General features: G+C 31.5%; 1 long non-coding RNA gene across 9 annotated transcripts in view; it reads right to left on the reverse strand.

Annotated features, from left to right (window-relative positions):
- LOC143242904 (uncharacterized) overlaps positions 1-21,028 on the reverse strand; it is a 176,851-nt gene that overhangs the window by 32,767 nt on the left and 123,056 nt on the right. For 2 of the 9 annotated variants that reach the window (XR_013023394.1, XR_013023390.1), the window contains one exon: positions 3,621-3,725. This is a non-coding gene — a long non-coding RNA (uncharacterized LOC143242904). Of the gene's footprint in view, positions 1-3,620; positions 3,726-5,833; positions 5,934-10,032; positions 10,265-20,088; positions 20,472-21,028 lie in introns of those variants that run through there. The other 7 variants (XR_013023392.1, XR_013023393.1, XR_013023391.1 and 4 more) reach the window with 7 other exon arrangements.

Raw genomic sequence — 21,028 nt, forward strand, 5'->3', positions numbered from 1 at the left:
TGCACAGCAACACCTGCAAGATAGGAATAGACTCAAGAGTGCATCCAGTGGCAAAGACAGGGTGGGCACATGCTAATCAACCAACAATGCCACCCCTACATGTGCTCATCCATCACACAGCCTGTCATTTCTGTACAAAAAAAAAAAATACTGAAAGGTAACTGTATTGGCAGGTTACTGGTATATTTCCTGTAAGGAAAGACATGCAGAATGGTAGGAAGCAATCTGTGTTTTGATGTCATCCAGATTACAACGTAAACCTTGACAGTTCCATTGTATCAAGTTGGACATTATTACTTATGTGCAGGTAAGTTGGGTGGAGAACCCTTCTGTTTTCGTCCATGTCTTTTGTTCTTTGCTGTCTTTATTTGAGGGAGTTCTGTCATCCTCCATGGATCCTGCCCTGGTTCGATTGGGTAGGTCTATGCTGTTTAAAGAGGATTCCAGTGACTGGGGACAAGAACAAATGATCCTTTTGCATCTTGTGGTGAGAGAAGATGATGCACCCAAAGAAATGCCTGTACCCAGAACTAGAGGAAGTGGATCTTGGGATTTGTTGGAATGCATGTTAGGGACAGAGATGGATGTTAAGTTAATTCATCAACTTTTTTAACAATGCAGGTCAAAATCCTTTTCATTTGGTTTGAGAATGATTCTTTTGGAGACACAGAGATATCTGTCTGCACCCCACTGTAGTTGTGGGATGACATGCAGCAGCGATACATCTGAGTTGAAGTGCTGGATAGCAATTTTCAAGCCTCAGGATAAGTAATGTTATGAATCATTTTCAAATGCTGCATCTCTTTTTCTTCTAACCATTCTGGGCAAGAATGAGCACAGTTCAAAGAACCACAACATGACGTCTTTGAGCGACGAAACACTGACACTGGAAATATCTGAGAGGGTTTGTAATGTATGGTTATACCCTGCAATTAAGATAACCTGCCTTGATTGTGGCAGGTTGATGTGGTAATATAAATATCAGAAAAAGGATGTGTTACACTCATACTGGTGGAGAGTTGTTGAATGCTAATTTGCACATGTGGCATACATGTAATTAGATAGTAATTCAAAGCTAGTAATGAGTGACAATCTGTGCACGAGAAGGAAATCATATGAAAAATAGCTATAACTGTGAAAAAGGGTGGGTAATTGCACTGGAATTTCAATGTGTGTTTTTTCAGTAAAACTTTACGTGTTATGTTATTTTCCTCATTCTAACTCTACACCTCATATACCGTGAAAAGAAAACATATTGCCCTTTTTATTTTCAAGAATGACTTCACGACACATTTGACTATCTTAAATAGCTTTAAGCCCTTAACAATATATGTATATTTATGCTTAAATTTTATTGCTCTTTGAACTGTGTCTAACTAATGATATCACCACACATGTTGTGAACCACTTTGTAAACATGTAAATTACGTTACCTGAAGAAATTATGTAATGCATTGGTTACTAATGAGCATATCACAGGAAAACGTGTTTTTTTTATTTATTTAACCTAATCTAAAACTTATATTTTATTTACCTTTATAATAATAAATAATACACATGAAAAACTAAAAATATAATACATATCTGGGTCTTTTTTTTATCAACTCTTAATTAAAACTATTATCATAATGGTATCACTGCACTAAATGATTGTTAGTTAATCAAAATGCAACAAAGAATACAAAATAACATGCTGAAAGCACATATATTGTCCCAGGAATATCAAAATTTTCTGGCTTTCTTACTATTTAATAAGACCCAATACAAATTTAGCTAAACTTGCCAATGTGTTTCCTGTGGGAATAAAATTTGCACTGGAAGCGAAATAAACAAACTCCTGTACAGAAAATTATGTGAAATAATATTTGGATTTCTGTTGGTTAAAAGTATATAGTTTTAAATATCAAAGAGAACTAAATATTGGAAACTTGTGAAAGAGAAAACTTAATTGTGGGTGTGGCTAAAGTGGCTTGATTTTCTAGTTTATACCTCTGTAACCAAATAAGATTGAAGGCTATAAAAATTATACTTTGTCTGAGTAATAACAATATTATAATGAGCGACTTATGTCAAATTTTGTAGTTCTTCAAGAAGTGGTCAATGAATAAGAGAAGAGGAAATACTTAAAAAGCAAATATCACAATTTGGAAACAATGGAAAATTGAAGACATTTTTAAATGTTGTCTTATAAAACTAGGAAATTAAAACTATAATTTCCAAATTTATTTTACAAGCTTAGTTTTGTTGCCAAGTTTACTTACCATGATAATAAAAGTAATTTATTACATTTTGAATATAACTCAGTAAACTCTCATGACATGCCTCTAGCAATATGATTAATGTAAATATGAAAGAACAAAAGCCCAAGCACTGACCCTCAGGTACTCCATAATTAACAAGGGTACAGTTTCATTAAGGTACTCAAGTGATCAATCTTTTTCTGAAAGTTTAAACAGTCTCAAACCAGGTACTCTACATGGAAACCATAAATATGTAAAAGACACTGATTATGTGAGTACTTAGTTAATACACTGAACTTTCAGAAAAACATGTCATTCACATACCGGTTGACTTGCCAACCCTTTTCTTTATTTATAATTACTTTCATTTTCATTTCTTTCGTAGATCATCTAATGTTTCCAGCTCTTATTTCATTCAGTCGATCCAAAATAACAGTTCTTTTCCAATAAATGAGAAGACTGATACGATATGCATGTTCACGTAATATAGGAATTTTACCTTTTTTTCTCAACACTTCACTTACGTTTATTCATTTTAAATTTTAAGTTTCTTTCAGTTTGATCAATGCATACAACAAAGTTAAAACTATAGCTTGCCAAAATTCCATCAGTAACAGCCTTTTATTTGCTAGTATTCTTCAGCTTTCCTCACTACCAAATTTACAATAAGTTGACTAAATTTGATTAAACAATGTTTATACCCCATTATGACAAGAGGGCACAATGTAAAAATTTAAAAAACAAAGGCAAGGTACAAGCAAGACTTATTTTTATATCAGTGTGATTGGTTTATGAAATTAGTTATTGTTTGCACTTGTGGAGGTCAGTACTGACAGAGAATCAACTATATAACTATTCAATGTATTATGTTTATTTCTACATTCCATCACTTTTCTCTGTATTAAGTCATCTACATCTATTCTTCACACATGTTAAACTGAACATGAAAAAAGTCAAAAACAATATTCACTTATTATAAAATGATGGGAACATGAAAATGTATTATAAATTAAAATATACATATAGAAAGACATTCTCAGTTCATATTAAGACTTATTCAAAACTTAGATAATTTAAACTTAAGCAAATTACTCAATTATTAATAAAGACATCTTAAATTCCAAGACTCAATAAATAACTGAGTGTGACTAACATGGAAATTTTGGTCTATATATATAAATATCACTATTCACTTTGGTTGGTGTTGCTTTCTAATTACCTTAACATGCTAATAAATAAATGCTAGTTAAATTGCTGAATGGTACCAAAATTTTTTCAACAAACTGAATGGCAAGTTACTTGAAATGTTTAAACTTATTAAAGTTACATGAAACTAAGCAGATACTAAATACTATAGAAATTAACTTACTTTCCACTTACAAGAGTGTCCTCACACATTCAAAATCATAGAATCTTGGCAGATGGTTCAATTCACACAGACAGCTTGTTGAAGCTTATTTCTGTTTGTGTCATGGGACAACACCACTGATATAATACAAAATTCTGTTTTACCACATGTAAGAAAGGAGTGTATTATCCAATGTAAACTTTTAGATAGACTAGAATCATGATTTATCTTGGTGATAAAAACACAGCATTAGAACATTTAAACATGAGGTACAGCTCAACACGAGTACTTGTTTATGAAAAACTTATTCTGCATTTTCAAAGATTTTGTTGCTCAAAAATTATATCACAATGATCGATTCATTTACTCTGAATATGTAGATGAAAATCAAAGTTACAAAATAGTATGTTATGCTCAAATTAATATATATTAAATGAAAGTGTTATTTTTTTATCTCACTTTCTGAACAAATGTAATACTTTTTATTCACTTGAAAGAAAAATAAAGACACCAAAATTAACTACTTTTTTATCTTTAACCCACACATCAATTTTAACACTTACACAAAAAGACACAGTGCAAAATTTGTTCACAAGCACACATCGTTACTCAGTATTTTAAGTTTGGTATTAAATCTTTCTTAAACAATACTTGAAGGAAAATTACATACAAATAGAGGCTTTAAAGAAGTTTGATTTTTATTTTGTTGTTGTTTAATAAATGTAACAACACTATCAACCTTAAAATAACATTACTTGAAAATAACAGACAGTTGTCAGTTAGGTTTGCACTCAGCTGAGCCAATTTTCTATGACAGTTAGCTTTAGAAATCTCTATACAAGTCATACTTATTCACCAAGCTGATATCATATCTCTTACTATACACAAATATTGAAAAATTTGTTTACAAGGAATTTTCCAAACCTGAATTCAAGTGTCAACTCTATATATTTCAAATTTTTTACACATTTTACTAGTGGGATAATATTATTTGTGAATATAGATGTCTGTTTACTGCATACAATTATGAATAAGAAAATAAAAAATTTTTAATTTGTGTTTCAATTATGTCTGTTGTGTATATTTTTTTAAGTCTGTTCAGAAACTAAATGTTTTGTGTTGAGTTCTAATTATTTATGTGTTTGTAATTAAGCACAAATATACACAATAGGCTATCTTTGCTTTACCAACCATGTGTATCAGAACCAATTTTCTAGCATTAAAAGTTCACACACTGAGCTGCTGGTAATAGTGCAAGGATTCTAAGAACTCTGTTAACAAGTGCAAAAACATGAATAACTCATTGAAACTTTAGACATTGGGGTGTTATAAAGTCATTCTGCTCTAAACAAGAACATAAAAAGGGAAAATTGTTTGAAAATGTGATAAATACTCAAAATACCAACACTGCTGTTAGATTATTAGAAGTTACACCTTTTATTGTAAGAAGGAATATTTTAAAAACAAGTACAACATTTCAATCTCTCATGCAATCATTCTCAAGAACAAAAGTTTTTATGATAAAGAAGGTTCTAGTAATTATATCAACACTCAACACCCTTAAAATGTGTTTGAAGAAATTTTAGAAAAACTATCTATATTCACAGCCAAATATTTGCTTTTTTGTGGTTGTATAAGAAATGTTAGTGAAGTGATACAACTCTAAATATTTTGGTTCTTTCTAATAATCAACTACAGTTCAGAAAGATTAAGTACAGTAAATATAATTTCTACCAGAGTAACTCTAACTGACATTTTCATGTTGAAAGGCACCTTAGGGGCTGAATCAGTAAATGAACAGATCAATCACACCTAGGATTCCCTATTCTTAATTTTATGGCAGCATGTTCCCTTAAAATATCAAAAGATATTACAAATAATCTTTTCCATATTTTGAATCCTTAGTCCCTATATTTTCAATGTCTTATCAAAAACTCTGAGAACCACAGTAAACCCTTAAAAGTAAGAAAGCTAAAAGATTTTCTATTTAAATGCCCTATTTACATTCCATTTTCATGGCAGTGTGATCAACAATTGTTTTTATCCAATTTTGTTAATAATTTTACCCAGTTTGACTGTAATTCCTCCTCATTATCAAAATGCAGATTTTCTTATTACTACTTCCTTTCAATGGACTTTACCAATAACCTTTTATTGATGAGTCAATCAAAAATGTTAAACTCTATGTGTTAAACAAAGAAGATACTTTTACTTCTTCATGTAGTCTAACAAAAATGTTTATTACCCTTGTAATTCCTGAATATTTTAATTTGGACATGAAGCATGGTCCTCACAAATCAGAAACCAGGAAGTTTCATGGCAACAGATACACAAGAAACAAGCAACTGAAAAAAGAGAAGACTAATAAGATTAGTAGCAGCACAAGAGAATCACTTGGTAGAAAAATGCTGTTGATACTCATAGCGCAAGTACCAGTTTTGAAGCTAACATCTAAGCACGATTCCATGATGCAAGGTGCTTCTAAGAGAAAATCTAGACATTTGTATACTTTTAAAGGTATCAGAACAAAGAACATATCACACAAGAAAATATCCACAGTGGTAATATGTTTGTTGATATGGACAATCTATCAGAAGTAGCAAGGAAGTTTTGTAAGTGTTTCTGAGAGGTTGGTTGGTTGGTTGATTTAAAGTTTTATAGCACAAAGCAGTTAGGCTATCTATGTCAAACATCCAGTAAAAAAAGTAAATTTAGTAAAATTCATAAAAGGAAATTATGATAAAACAAAACAATGTTTAAAAAAACAACACATAAATAGCATAAAACCAAAGTTTACATCAAGTCTACAACATTAAGAGAAACACTACAGTAATTCAAGTTGTAAAGGACTTTCTGTAGTGTAACTGTAATTATCGTAACTCATCAGGAGGACAAAGAGGTAAGTACAAAAACCACCATAAGTCACCTGAAGTTGGCCTTTCTAGTCCTGGTTCCAGATTATTTGACGTTATGGCCATTTTCAAAAAGGAAAGTAACAAAAATGTTTTAAAAGAAGTGTAGCAAAATTATAGACAGGATAACTAATGGGTAGTTCAAACAGCAGCATTAGTCACCTGAAGTTGGACTTTTTAGTCCTGGTTTCAAGTGATTTAATTTTACAGCCAGTTTCTAATTTCAAATCAAATTACATATACTGTGATTTTCAAAAGGGAGCCACATTAAAAATGTGTAATGTATATATTAAAAAACTTAAATGGCATTAAAACGATTAATGAACTTCATTGTCCATGCATGTTAATAAACTAGACATTAAAGCATATTTATAATTAAAAGTTTTATACTATCTGATACAGAGATGCCAACTATTTCAAATGACTGAGCGTAATGATTGTAGACAGAACCCTTCCACAGTTTCAGTCCTTTTAGATTTGCCAGAAACAAGACAATCTGGTGAACGAGGCCTCTTTTTTTCCAACTTGTGAACGATCGCATTGGTGTTTCCATGCTGCTTAGAAAATGATAAATACCCATCGACACAAGCGCTGATTGGCTGACAAGCACTGATGACATAACTATGGATTCCCCCACGTACCCAGTAGGAGAAGCACTGCACTTAAACTATTGGTAGATGTCGGAGATACAAATATTTTTTTATTATTTCAAGCACAAACATGATTACTGCAAGTAGCCATTTGGACTATGTCTTTTATTTATTATCAAAATTTATTTGTATTTTACTAGAAATTTTCTTTTCACCCTTTCAAGTCCTGGGAACAATTTATCACTTTATTGTATTGGCCAAAATAATATATAATAATTTGGGAGTTGCAACAAGTTATATTATTTGTCTGTATGAGCATGTAATTGTAATGTATACACCAAAATCGTAATGATTACGTTCAAATCATAATGGTTGGCATCTCTGCTGATGTTCATGATTTAATTTCTCAGGTATGCAGTTTTGTGCTCAGAAGCAAACAAAGTAACATTTTTATTACTTGGATAAATAAAATTACCAAAAATAGAGAAAATTGTTATCTCTATTTGCAATTAGTTTATTACTATTGTGACAATTGATTAAGTCATAATTTTGATTAAACTGCACAAAACTAATCAATGTAAATACTGCCTGAAGGTAACCAATTAAATTTTCCAGTTCTAAACAGTTCTCTCAGTTGTTTAGCATGCAATTGGTACTACAATACATGCTACAATAACAAGAAGAGGGAAACTTCGAGTCATTTCTGCATAGACCACAAATTATTTGTATACACTGGAAGGTTATATTAAATAAACAAACAATACTGTCATCATAAACTGAGACAAGTACCTTTATAATGCAATTTCTTCATACGTATGATGTAGCGTAGATTTATCCATACCAAATGAATGTTTAAGAAATCCTCTTGATTCTTAAACATAAAATTCTACTTCCAGAAGAAACTCCCTTCCCCCCAACACACAACAGAATGTTTCAAAACTTTCCAAACAATCACATTTAAATACTTTTTTCTTCATAACATTCCTTAACTGTTTCTAATTTCATGATAAGGACAGAAATAGTTGTTCACATATGTACAAGATATTGAAAATTTGTTCACTGACTACAAAACTTAGTACCAACAGAGACCAATTCCATGTCTAAAAGTAAGGATGAAAAGACAGTGAAAGACCATACTTACGATGCATGCACTGAGATGGTATGATTCGCCATAAAACCAATTCTTAAATTTTTTAAATCACAGAACATATTTTAATAAGCTAATTTTCTTTGCTCTTATAAGGAAAATAGCAAAGGTGTCACAAATTGGCCTTAATATTTGCAGAACAAGTGTCTAATCCTCCATAAAACAACTCTACTGTTGATCTTATCAGTGAAAAACAGTTTCCAAATTTGTGTTCATTCATTAAACCTTTTAAATACTTTCTCAAAAGCATCATTTTATCTTCAGAGCTATTGCTCTAGTAGGTCTCAAGTCTTTCCAAATACTTGAATTTGTTTCATTTTCATTTTTTTGGAATTTATTAAACATTTTACACTTTTGTTATGCAACATGAAGTTGTAACCTATTTCTGTCAGTATTTTTATCACAATTGTTTATATGTATTAGTGAAAATAAATACATTTTAATGAAGTTAAATAGTGAAATGTGTAAAATCAGAAGGAATGACTCCATTAAAACAGCAAACCTAAACCTCTAACAAATACTAGGTTGTTATAACTCAAAAAACATGAGAAGTTATGGACTTGAGCAGATGCACCTCTCTCTCAAATTTCTAATTTTATATCTATAAGTAATGGCTTCTTTGATTTTGCATTTGTTTTCCTACTCAGCATCTGGGAGTCTCCTATGATAATGTGTTTCTGACATTTGTTGTATTGAAAACGTGCAAAGATAGTTTTTGTGTTCTTTGAATCTAGTTTCCATATTTCTGCTTCTTTCCCAATGTATAAGTCATGACAGTTGTTGCATTGTATGTTATAAATCATGTGTGTAGTTTTCATGTGTAAAAACATGTCCCACATTGTTTTCCCATGTAGGAAGTTGTGGGCTTGAGCACCCACGTCTCACTGTCCTACCTTCTATTTCTAATTCTGTATGTGTTGCTACTCTATTTCTTTTATGAGACTGGTGAATGGAGGTTAAGACTGATAGACAGTGTATCCCCACTGCAGTGTGGGTCCTATTTCTTCAGTCTCCTCAAAACCCTAGGGTACATATTATGATCCCACACTGTAGCTTGTACCCTGGGAAATTTTCAATCAATGCAGCATTTTTTTTATTTAATTTGTTTTTGAGTTATAACAAATTAATACACACTTATCTCTGTGATTACTGATATTTCATTTCTGCCTTTACAGATGCATCATTAATGTAAGAAAAAGGTATAACTTGCATAACTATCAAGGTTTCTCCATTCAGGCCTATATAGTTCCCCTAGAAGTATACAAACTAGCTTTTGATACATATAAATATGAAATATTCCAAAATAAACTTAAAAGAAATTATTATGGTTATTCTAATCAAATGATGTATACTTTTCACCACACTCTTCTTCCAACTAATACAATAATTAAGTTTCATGCAGAATGATACAAAAATATTAAAATGATTAACATCAACAGAGAATGCCTTTAAAAATTGCATAAACCTCACAAACAATATTATAAATAAGAAAATAAACACTTTATTAACATTGCAAAAACTTCTAAGTATCAAACATTATTATACTGTGAGTAAAAATATTTAGTACTAAATATTAAGCTATTTGTTGGACCTCAAACATTGTGCAAGAACATCATAATTCATGGTTCAATTACAAGTACTCAACTAACAAAATTAAAATTATAAAACAATAGAAAAATGGCCCTGTAAATATTGTAGGCAATGTATGTTATTCATTCACTCAAATTATTGTTAATACATGATCATTCCCACTGATATTCGGAACCAAACTAATTTAAATTCTCCTAAGTCTTACTCTAACTTCGTGGCCTGGCATGGTCAGGTGGTTGAGGCATTTGACTCGAAATCTGTGGGTCGTGGTTTCGAATCCCTGTTGCATCAAACATGCTTGCCCTTTCAGCCGTGGGGGAGTTATAAGGTGACGATCAATCTCACTATTTGTTGGTAAAAAAGAAGCCCAAGAGTTGGCAGAGGGTGGTGATAACAAGTTGCCTTCTCTCTTGTCTCACACTCCTGAAGTTGGGGCGATGAGCATAGACCTCAGTAGCTTCGGAAGGAAATATTATTAACATACATGATATATTCTACATATCTGAGAACAGAACCTTGCGAGAGGTAAACAGTGTGAGATGTTGCAATATTGATTTTGACTGTAGTTGTTCTGTTCTCTAAGAAGCATGAGATCTGTCTTGTTGAGGTTGGCGGGAGATTAAATAGAGGTAGTTTCTATTTGAGACTATGATGCTCGATTGAATCGAAAGCTTTTTTCACGTCAAGAAATAATCCCACTGTGGTGTGATTTTTATTCAAATCCTGTATAACTGAGTTTGTCCACCTTACTAAGCGGTCAGCGGACTGTCTGTTTCTTCGAGAGGTGTTTTATATTTTAGACAGTAGCGTATTTTTCCAGAAGTTTATCAATACTGTTAATCAGGCCAATGGGAATCTACACCGCGCCCAAATTCGGGTTCCATTTGGGACACCCCAGCGGATTTGTTTTTCTTTTCGTAAAAAAATCAAATTTCATGTTATCCAAAGATAGAATTATAATAAATAATTAAATGACAATCTTGGTAAATACATATCATGGACATTCTCCAAATATGTGTTTCCTTGGGTCGTACTATCACTGTTTGTTCTCTCTACCTGTTGCCTGGGTCCCTCAATCAAACTACCTCCTCTCGCCCATCCAGTGTGGGTTCCGACAACAGAGCTCCACCATGGACCACCTGATTCAACTTGAAACATCAATCAGAGAAGTTTTTTTTCAAACAACATCTTGTATCAATACTCTTTGACATTGGAAAGGCTTATGATACAACATGGAGGAATGACATTTTGTGAGACCTCCAAAATATGGGTGATGTGGTCATTTGCCCATTTTATTAAAACTTTTAATAGACAGGAGATTCCAAGTTCCTGTGGGTTCGAAACATTCCTGTTCTTTCTACAGGAACTTGGAGTCCCTCCGAGCTGTGTTTTGAGTGTCACACTTTTCAGTGTAAAGATTAATGCCATCACTGAACAATTCCCTCTTACTGAAAGAGTAAGAAAAAGAAAAAAACATTTGTCTTAGAAATCTTATATATAACAACATGCACACTATATTTCATCAGGAACACTATTTAACATAAGTATAGAAGGTACGAAATTTCTGCTTTTTAGAAACTTAAATAAAGTTCATGCTGAAGGAACTTCAAACAAACCTTCTAAATAACAGATGTTCCACAACCAATAGCAATTCAAATTGTCTTGAAATAAAAGTTTCCACTTTTATACTTGTATACTTATAGTGAGTATAATTATCTTGATACTGTAAGTCCTAAAACCAAATCAAATTCCCAAAACAAGAATTGTTGAACCCTTTACAAGTGAAATATATTTATCTGTAACTTGGTAATCACATTCAAAATTTATTTTCCTTAAACTTTTGTCCAGAGTAAAACTTAGTTTCCACTTTTATACTTGTATACTTATAGTGAGTATAATTATATTGATACTGTAAGTCCTAAAACCAAATCAAATTCCCAAAACAAGAATTGTTGAACCCTTTACAAGTGAAATATATTTATCTGTAACTTGGTAATCACATTCAAAATTTATTTTCCTTAAACTTTTGTCCAGAGTAAAACTTAGTTTACACTTTTATACTTGTATACTTATAGTGAGTATAATTATCTTGATACTGTAAGTCCTAAAACCAAATCAAATTCCTAAAACAAGAATTGTTGAACCCTTTACAAGTGAAATATATTTATCTGTAGCTTGGTAATCACATTCAAAATTTATTTTCCTTAAACTTTTGTCCAGAGTAAAACTTAGTTTGCGCAAACTACAATGACAAGTAACATTATAATATTTTTAACTTATTCTGAGATAGTTCAATAGTCGAGAGACAGGGTTAAAATCTCTCTGATGTAAAAATATTTTTCATATAGCTACTTACCTCTGTACCACTAAGAGCTATTCACTTACATACAACTACCACATGCCATCAACCTTGAACAAGCTCCCACATACATTATAACAGCTTATGACAATCACACTGCTGTAGCCCTCTACCAATGGGAAGGTCACACAATCTCTGTATAAGCACAAGTTTTCTCTTGACAAGGCAAAGAAAATTCACTGGAAGTAAGAAAGATCAGGAAAGAATTGTCTGTTTTATTTGTTTTGTTTTAATAAGAGTTCAGAATTGGCTATGTCAATTATATTCCCAGAAAACTTTCATTTCAACACTGGCCTCTTAGAAGGAGGAGATTGGTTTAATATTTTCCATTCTCCTATGCTCAATACAGATTTTTGTTAAGTAATACCTGTGAGGTAAAGACAGCAACTTGGTGGTTTCCCATGGCACCAGGAATGAGAAGTGTAAGATGTTTTTCTTCATGTAACATTGTATCAGATGACTATCACCTTCTTCCATCCATTTTATTTTTTCTTATCAATGAGGAATTTTCAATTTGTTGAAATATGTACATTAATAAAGGTACCATGATACATATATAAACCACATGAAAATGACTGGAAAATAAAACAAACAAAAGTCATCACACTAGATCTTCTGGGTATATTGGAGAATAAAAATTGGTAAGAGACAAAATCCAGAGTAAAAGGAAACTGCATAATTATATAAGTTATGGAAGACAAATGTGCTACTTTTAGTTCACATACCAGTCTGTGAGATCGCCAAAGACAAACAACGAAAAGAGGCTGTGCGATGTTGAAACTGGCAGGAGATGCAAAAATGTCTATGGTCTGACTCACCCAAAGAAGAATATGCAACGTGGATCAGTTAATGATCCTAAACAGTTAAAGCAGAAAAGGATAAATCAAGAGACCTCTCTAATAAAAAAAGTGATTCAGAGATGATAAAGAAATGACAGAATAAGAATTAATTGATTGATTTAGTGTTTTATGGCACAAAGCAGCTAGGCTATCTGCGCCAAACATCCAGTGAAAAGGTAAAAAAATTAAATGTAGTAAAATACATAAAAGGAAATAATGGTGAAACAAAACATCATTGAAACACAGAAAAAGCATAAAACCAATGTTGACACCTAGTCAACAATGTTGAGAGAGAGAGCAGAGTAAAAGAAGTTGTAAAGGACTTTCTCTATCAAAATGGTTATGATCATAACTCACCAGGAAGACCAACAGGTAAGTTCAAGAACCACTGTCAGTCATCTGAAGTTGGCCTTTTCAGTCCTGGTTCCAAGTTATGTGTCATAGCAGCCATTAACAAAATGTAAAATAATAGAAGTTTTAAAAGACATATAGCAAAATCGAATTAATGAGTAGCCAAATGTCCAGTAAAAAGGTAAAAGGAAAGTAAATGGAGTAAAATTTGTAAAAGGAAACAAAGGTAAAAACAAAACAGCAATTAAAAACAGATATTTTATAAAACCAATGTTGACATCCAGTCTACAAAGTTGTAAAGGATTTTCTGTAGCACAATGGTAATGATCATAACCCGCCAGGAAGACTAACAGCAAGTATAAGAACCACCGTCAGTCACCTGAAGTTGGTCTTTCCAGTCCTGGTTCTGGGTTATGTGTCATTAAGGCCAGTACTAAAAGGTAAAGTAATAAAAGTGTTAAATGACATGTTGCAAAAATGTAATAACAACTCCCCAGGACGACTAACGAGTAGTTCAAACAGCAGCGTTAGTCATCTGAAGTTGGCCTTTCCAGTCCTGGTGTCGAGTTATATAATGCTCTGGCCATTTTACAATGTCAAATGGAACAAGAGAGGAGGAAACTGTAAAAAGGGAACCACAATTAAAAAGGTGAAATGAAGAAATATTCAACACTTAAATGAGATTAAAAAACTAAAAACTTTATCAAGGTGGACAGTGTCACCATCACCAATAACACTGTCCAGTGTGACAGATAAACCCTAGGAAAAAACATGTTTAAAATAGTGCTGTCGTTGAGAATCGTAGCAGCAGCTGCTGTATAATACAGCCAGTTACCACTGCCACATAGTCTTCTATTGATGGCTGATTTATGATGGCAGGATCAAGTTCTGCGAGACCAGTGAAAGTGGACCAGTCTGCCTGATCCAGCTTCCACCGGGGCACACGGGTAGGGTGGCATCGACCACGGCCATTCTCTCTCAAAAGGATCGGAAAATGATCACTGCCTAGTGGATAACTATAATTACGATTTTAGGATTGTAAATCCTAACTTATCATTAATTATGAATGTATTTTGAGTCTTTTGAGTAAAAAGCTTTTACTTTGATATTCAAATATTTACAAGAGATTTAAATTTACTGAAAAATACAAAAAATGGACTGCTAATAATTGGAAAGAGCTGTTATAGATGGATGAGTCCAAGTTTGAAGTATTTCGGTCAAAGTGTTGGTAGTATGTCTGGCTGAAGGTAGTAGAAAGATAGTTATCTCAATGCATGGCACCTGCCATAAAGCATGGTAGAAGCAGTGTGATGATCTGGGGACATTTTTCTGCTGAGGTGATAGAAAATATCTACAAAATAAATGGAATAATAGACCAGCACAAATACAATGCAGTATTGATCAAGTATGGTATACCCGGTGGTTTGCATATTATTGGTAAAGATTATAATAACCTCAGATACTCATACAACCTATGCAGAAAAATTTACTTAGCTATGAAAGCTGTTGCTAAAATCATTCAAATGATGTAATTGCCCTCCAAAGAGTTGCAGTCTCAACCTAATTGAGCAGATCTGGGATTTGATAGATTGAAAACTTGACAAATCAAAAGTTACTTCCAAAAAAGCTTCATATGAGTGTATCAGAGACACTTGGAGTAAAATCTCAAAGGACACTCTTATTAATTATCTTGCAGCAATACCTAAAAAACCATCCATAGTAATTAAAGCAAGAGAGAGACAACAAAATGCTAACTGTTTCCTTAATCAATCACTCTAACTACATTTCAGTTGTACTGAGTTTAGTATGGGATTCACCTTCTATTGTTCTTTTGAGACAACCTGAAATCTATTTTTGACTTTGTCCTAACACATTTCCACACTTCTGTATTACAAGTTTAACATATGTTACAGGGAAGAGCATTATAAAGACAGGCTGATAAATGAAGAGTATATAACATTAAACTACAACTTTTTACCAACACAATCTGTATAAACAAGAGCAAAGTAAGTGTACTGTAAATTTGACTTGCATTGTGAAAGAATCTATAGGGTTCATACTTAACCATTCCTCTGTAAGAAAATGTTTTCAAGCTTGAAATTTCTACTGACAAAAATGTTACATATGCTTTATCATAAAAAGCATCAAAAAATAACATTACAAAAAATTAACTCTCAACTCATTAACAGTCTTACAAGAGTCTTACTGTAATTTATTGAATAATTCCCAATTTTATTAGCAATACAAGATATTACAGAATGTTCTTTACTTTGGAGTTAAACTTGAAGAACAAAAAAAAATATTTTCTACTTGTTTCTCAGACAATTAGTGAAATTCTCCATTAATTATTATAAACAATTTAAACTTTTCCATCACCATTTTTAAAATATTTGTTTTATATTACAAGTTACCAGTACTGATAATGGTATCACTTACATTTAGAAGTACATGTTTTTTTAGTTGATTTGTTCATTTTTCTCTCACTCAACAAATATTATAAAAGGTGGAATGATATCTTTAAATTTCTATAAATATCCATAAATGGTCTTTCTTTATGAAAATTTACTTAACATCCAACTTTCATAATTATTTTCATAATGCATGACATTGTAGGTGTGTCATTTTCCTGAACTTTCAAAACTGTATCATATGACATGAAGTATTAATTAGAAAGGTTCTAGTGTAACTTCCTCCTCAAGACATTATGTAGTAAATTACATTCACAGCAACACAAATTTGTAAGTTTGATATGAAAGATGTGCAACTCACAGTAATTCACTTATTTTATATATATCAGATATTTGAGAATAAAATACATGATAGAAATATTTGCTACTGAAAAAATGCATAGAAAAGGAGCAAGTAGATAGTGATTTCTACTACCATAAACAAACAGTAACATGTATATATATATATATATATATATGTATGTGTGTGTGTGTGTGTGTGTGTGTGTGTGTGTGTGTGTGTGTGTGTGTGTGTGTGTGTGTGTGTAAATTATTAATATTCTTTTTGCATAGAATAGTTTTGTTTTTTTTATACATATTAGGTCATCCCATAAGTAATGTCATTTTTTGGGATAGGATAAGTTTAAATGCATATTTCTTGGCTAAATGAAGTTATTCTCAAAGTCACACAAGTTATATGGGATGAAATGATAACATTCAGAGTAAACCAATTTGTTTCTTCACTAATTTTTCTTGTATTTATTTTAGAAGCCCCAATTATCATGGAGGTATCAGAAAAGCACATAAAGAATATAATGTTTTACAACTTCAGAAAATGAAAGAGTGCTACTGAAGAAGCATTCAAAATGTATACAACAATGACATTCTGAATGTAGGGAAGTGTCAAAGATGGTTCCATAAGTTTAAAACTGGTGACTACAGTTTGACGGATGCAGCTCGCACTGAGTGCCCTGCTGAATTTGACAATGACCTGCTTCTAGCAATACATGAGAAAGATTGTGCTGTAACTGTTGTCCATCCTTCCATTGTCCATCAACATTTGCAACTTGGTAGAGTTTTAAAGTTTGGAAAATGGGTACCACATGAGTTGTCAGCTTATAATCTGAGAGAATGAGTAGACATCTGCAAATCTCTTCACTCTCATGAACTTCAAGCTTCATTTTTGAGCCACCTAGTTAGTGACTGGAGATAAAAAATGGATACTCTTTCAAAATGCCATGCACTGCCAACAGTGGGTTAATGCAGTAGAACCAGCAACACCACAGTCAAAAGTGAACCTGTACTTCAGGTGGTGTAACACTCTTTGAATTGTTACAAACAAATCACACAATAACTGCTGAGAGATGCTGGCAGTAACTGGATTAATTGAAAGCTGCACTAAAAAATAAATAAAAAAGAGACCTGCTTTTGTAAATCAGAAAGTTGTTTTCCACCATAACAATGCACATCCTAACATTGCTAGGGTTACTTTTAAAAAAATTGAACAGCTTAGCTGGAAGAAACTTCCCCATCCTCCTTATTCTCCTGATTTTGCTCCTTCAGATTATAATTTTTTCAAAAACTTTACACATCATCTGAATGGAAAACAGTTTACTTCTATGATTTGTTAAAAAGTAACTCTTGTACCTTTTATATCTCAAAACAACTTGATTTTTTATAAGTGTGATATTGAAAATATTTTGATACATTTCCAGACTGTTATTGAGAAGAGATGAAAAATATGTAATTGATTAAAGTTGTTATTTGAGTTATTTTTCTTCTTTTAAATCTTAGTGTTAAAATGATATTACTTATGGGATGACCTCACAGTTTTCATATATATAGTGTAATCTACACAGGAAACCTAAACAGTAAAAAAAGGAAATAACTGCATCACTGACAGTGTTTCTGTTTAAAGCTTTATGTGATTTTGTAGTCCACAAATTCAAGATGCAAAAATAGCTTAAAAATTGTATTTATAAAACAGAGAGTAATCTATCAATTATTTTAGGATTAACTTGATAAGTTCATTTATTCCACAACCTTCAACAGAAAAACATGTCTTTGAAATAGCATCTCAATATTACTTGCCAGAAAACAAACTACCAGAGCAGTTCCTAAAATTAAAGATATAAGTACCTATCAATTAATATACATACAAACATGTACACACTTGTTTAGGCACACTTTCCCAGTTTGAATGATTTAATATTTCTTAACTCTTTTCTGTCTTCAATCTTATAAAACCTTATTTCTTGATCTTCTAACCACACTACAACATTGAAAACTCATTCTCATCTGTGAAATATGTATTTGAAAATACATTTGAAAACACACTAGTTAATTCCATCCAGAACACAAACAAAATCAATTTAACTTGAGAAATACCAACTGAAATATTATTCAAAACATTGCCAAAAGCAATTTACTACTGTCTTACTAATATTAAAATATATAACTTTACAACTGCATGAAAGTGTAATTCAGAGAATGAAACAAATTATCAGTCACTTTCAACTATAAAAACCTGAGTTTGAATACAATATCAAAATTCTTATGATATATTTAAACTGCTTTAAGTTGTACTAACATTACAGTTAAAAAAAAACACTTTATCACTGATATAAATTTCTAAATGTTAAAATGAGACACATCTTAATACAACAAATAGAAATGCAGTTAGCCACATTGCACAGATGTTTAACTTGCATTTCTTTCCATATAAAACAAATATTCTAACAAAATGTATTATATAACATTAAATTATCTCTCATTATAATACTGTTCTGAAACTTTATGTGCACTTCATTTTAAAAGATATAAACAAAAGGCAGGTGTAAATATACTTCAGTCAACATTTTGAAGTAACACATATTAAAAGCTCATCAAAGTTTTAAAAAGATCTAACATTAATAAGTCATACAATAACATGGTAAGTCTATTTATTGTTTTGAGTATGGTAAAGTTCAGCCTTAACTAAATTAAACCAAAAATATACATAAATTACAGTGTTAATTTATTTCTTTATTGCAGAAAGGATGTATGCAAAATAAATGATTAACAAATGTCAGGCCTAAGACAAGTGGACTTAGATTTTTGGTGTATGTGATAAGAGTTCTTTTGTATTACTCTAGTATTTAAAGAAGTACTGTTACAATAAATATATTAATTTTATTGCAAATGTTTTGTGGGTCTCTTTAAGCTAAAATTATTAAACACCAATTAACCAGTCATATTTCCTAAGTAACATTCTCTTATATTTTTGTTCTCAGAAGAATAACAAACCTGATTATTCTTTCTGATTATAAACATGTTTCAATATGTTTCTTGTTGAAAATTGTGAAGCTATTTGATATATTTCTGCTCATAAAGGACAATGTAACTCAATATGGGTTTTAGATAAATTTCTTAATTTACTCTGTAATGGTACTGTTGCTTCATTATGGGTCTGTATTACATATGTATCTTAAACATTTCTTGGGAAAGTAGTTTTTCTAACCTAATCTGGTACAGATTTAATAAAATTCCATTGCTCTAACTCAAGTAGGATATAGTAATAACACTGAGGTACAATACAAAGTGTACAGCAGGCCAACACTAAAATAACTTTGAATGAAATACCTGTATTATTTGAACTTTCTGGGTGAATTATTTTAACATATTTAATTCATTTTATTATCATAATGTACCATTAAAAAATCTATAACAATACTCATTTTGAAACTGGTTGATATTTAAAAATGAATTTAACAGTTTGATAGAAATATGGAGAATAACTTGTTACAGAGTATTTTAAATTAGTTCAGCTTGTGAAATGGATTCTAAAATAATTTAATCAGCCTAAGTGGACTTTTAACATGAAGAGAACTGTCACATTTAAAATACAACTGTAGTCATCATAGTCTAAAGAATTCTTGAAAGTACATTTAACTTGTTTTAAATATCTAATTTTAAAATAAGTGGACTGCTTGCTGCATGTTATTTTCAAATTTATCACTAACAAATCACAGACATCTACTATAGAAGAATCCTAAAATTTTGACGTATGTAGTTTCTGAGTACGAGTTGCATGTAAAAAATGTGCACAAGTTTGCAGAGGAGTTAAAGTGTTGATAGAAGCCACATATTTATTTCCTCTTTGGTTACAAACAACCAAAGGATATTCACATAACTCAAATAGTCACAATGAGATTAAGGTTTCAGCTGTTTGTGAAGCCACAATTATGAGTGATTTTAATTTCAAGCTATAGATGAATTATAGATACCTGACACAAAATGTTTACTACAAAGTCTGGTGTGCTCTATGGGTGTCCAGTTTTTCCTATTGACAGCTGCAATCCATCGTCTTCTTCGGTCGGGATCTATAGGAAATCTGTAGTATGACACATTTTCCACCTGTCCATGTCGATTGAAACAGTAAATGCACAACACGAGCGTACCATCGCGCACTTTTGACAATGAATCACCCTTGTGTTGGAATATAAACACGGTCAGCAGTAACTAGGTCAAGAGTGACGTCACACGCAAACCTCTATAGCCTTCGAATAGCTTTGTGCGACATTCGAGAAACAAACCATTGAAATCATATTAGTTTTGAAGAACAAAATAGTTGATACAGCTAATTGTAGTCATTAATCCCTATATAACACCGTGGAATGCAGTATTTGTCACACAAGTTATATATGTGAATATTCTTTAACTGATTTTTTAATTTAAATATTGTTACAGTGTTTATACATTTATAACTACTCAATTATAATTTATATGTATCATAAGACATCTGTTAGCAGTCTTATTATGGTTGATATCATAAATACCGACTAAGACTTGTATTGTCAGAAGAAATTGCAAAGCAAAACTTCGTATACATTTTATTTGCTTTTACCTAAATTTCAAGTTGAAATCTCAGGCAAGTGTTGTTATTGTTTATTAAATCTAAATTATGCAAAACATAAACATGATTATAATTTCTCAGTTTAAGGTCTTTCACACTACAGAAAGCAATAAACTTTGCAATCATTATTGTTAGTAAAACGTTTTTCCACCGAACAATGTTAGTTCAGTTCATGACGTCATTCAAACAAGAATACTTTGTGCCCATAGTAACACTGATATTTCACTTAGAAACAATACAGAAAGTGATTTACAAAGCGTACAGTGCAGAGAGAATTCAATGGCTAATTACACTCAATTATTTTATATTTT

The sequence above is a fragment of the Tachypleus tridentatus genome, unplaced genomic scaffold (genome assembly GCF_004210375.1).
Source record: "Tachypleus tridentatus isolate NWPU-2018 unplaced genomic scaffold, ASM421037v1 Hic_cluster_2, whole genome shotgun sequence".
Classification (NCBI taxonomy): domain Eukaryota; kingdom Metazoa; phylum Arthropoda; class Merostomata; order Xiphosura; family Limulidae; genus Tachypleus; species Tachypleus tridentatus.